Genomic DNA, 2,488 nt, shown 5'->3' with positions numbered 1-2,488 from the left:
AAAAAGTTTCCCAGGATCAACAAAGCACAACTGATTTAGAAATGAACTTAACTATGTCCCAGGGTTAGTAACACAATGAAGTACTGGAACTATAACTTCTCAAAGTCCTTACTTAGTATGATACACAGTATCTTCCATATCGAACAAGAAACTCAAATTTGGAAATAATATGTTAGCCTTTATCACCTTTAGTAATAACTTTAACATCCAATCAAAACAGGTGCCTTTAATAATAACTGTAATATCCAGTTAAATTTTACCCAGAAATTATAAGATGAGACCATCTTGAGTATTTTTTTACCTTGTGTAATTATAGCAAGGCACAGCACAACATTTAGCCACAATACAATTATTAGACTCCTTATTTCCACCATGAGCAAGAATGTAAATATAAATATATATATATATAAATATAAATATATATAAATATATATAAATATATATATATATATGATCCACTTCCGCTTCCATGGCTCCATCCGCTGCCAGATCCACTCCCAGATATCTAAAACACTTCACTTCCTCCAGTTTTTCTCCATTCAAACTCACCTCCCAATTGACTTGACCCTCAACCCTACTGTACCTAATAACCTTGCTCTTATTCACATTTACTCTTAACTTTCTTCTTCCACACACTTTACCAAACTCAGTCACCAGCTTCTGCAGTTTCTCACATGAATCAGCCACCAGCGCTGTATCATCAGCGAACAACAACTGACTCACTTCCCAAGCTCTCTCATCCCCAACAGACTTCATACTTGCCCCTCTTTCCAAAACTCTTGCATTTACCTCCCTAACAACCCCATCCATAAACAAATTAAACAACCATGGAGACATCACACACCCCTGCCGCAAACCTACATTCACTGAGAACCAATCACTTTCCTCTCTTCCTACACGTACACATGCCTTACATCCTCGATAAAAACTTTTCACTGCTTCTAACAACTTGCCTCCCACACCATATATTCTTAATACCTTCCACAGAGCATCTCTATCAACTCTATCATATGCCTTCTCCAGATCCATAAATGCTACATACAAATCCATTTGCTTTTCTAAGTATTTCTCACATACATTCTTCAAAGCAAACACCTGATCCACACATCCTCTACCACTTCTGAAACCACACTGCTCTTCCCCAATCTGATGCTCTGTACATGTCTTCACCCTCTCAATATATATATACATATATATATATATATATATATATATATATATATATATATATTTTTTTTTTTTTTTTTTTGCTTTGTCGCTGTCTCCCGCGTTTGCGAGGTAGCGCAAGGAAACAGACGAAAGAAATGGCCCAACCCACCCCCATACACATGTATATACATACGTCCACACACGCAAAATATACATACCTACACAGCTTTCCATGGTTTACCCCAGACGCTTCACATGCCCCGATTCAATCCACTGACAGCACGTCAACCCCGGTATACCACATCGCTCCAATTCACTCTATTCCTTGCCCTCCTTTCACCCTCCTGCATGTTCAGGCCCCGATCACACAAAATCTTTTTCACTCCATCCTTCCACCTCCAATTTGGTCTCCCTCTTCTCCTCGTTCCCTCCACCTCCGACACATATATTCTCTTGGTCAATCTTTCCTCACTCATTCTCTCCATGTGCCCGAACCATTTCAAAACACCCTCTTCTGCTCTCTCAACCACGCTCTTTTTATTTCCACACATCTCTCTTACCCTTACGTTACTTACTCGATCAAACCACCTCACACCACACATTGTCCTCAAACATCTCATTTCCAGCACATCCATCCTCCTGCGCACAACTCTATCCATAGCCCATGCCTCGCAACCATACAACATTGTTGGAACCACTATTCCTTCAAACATACCCATTTTTGCTTTCCGAGATAATGTTCTCGACTTCCACACATTCTTCAAGGCTCCCAGAATTTTCGCCCCCTCCCCCACCCTATGATCCACTTCCGCTTCCATGGTTCCATCCGCTGCCAGATCCACTCCCAGATATCTAAAACACTTCACTTCCTCCAGTTTTTCTCCATTCAAACTCACCTCCCAATTGACTTGACCCTCAACCCTACTGTACCTAATAACCTTGCTCTTATTCACATTTATATATATATATATATATATATATACATATAAATATATATATATATATATATATATATATATATATATATATTGACTGTTGACTGGTTGGTAAGGTTATTTAATGTATGTATGACTCATGGTGAGGTGCCTGAGGATTGGCGGAATGCGTGCATAGTGCCATTGTACAAAGGCAAAGGGGATAAGAGTGAGTGCTCAAATTACAGAGGTATAAGTTTGTTGAGTATTCCTGGTAAACTATATGGGAGGGTATTGATTGAGAGGGTGAAGGCATGTACAGAGCATCAGATTGGGGAAGAGCAGTGCGGTTTCAGAAGTGGTAGAGGATGTGTGGATCAGGTGTTTGCTTTGAAGAATGTATGTGAGAAATACTTAGAAAAGCA

This window comes from Panulirus ornatus, chromosome 62, assembly GCF_036320965.1.
Source record: "Panulirus ornatus isolate Po-2019 chromosome 62, ASM3632096v1, whole genome shotgun sequence".
Taxonomy (NCBI): Eukaryota; Metazoa; Arthropoda; class Malacostraca; order Decapoda; family Palinuridae; genus Panulirus; species Panulirus ornatus.
This window is presented reverse-complemented; position numbering follows the sequence as displayed.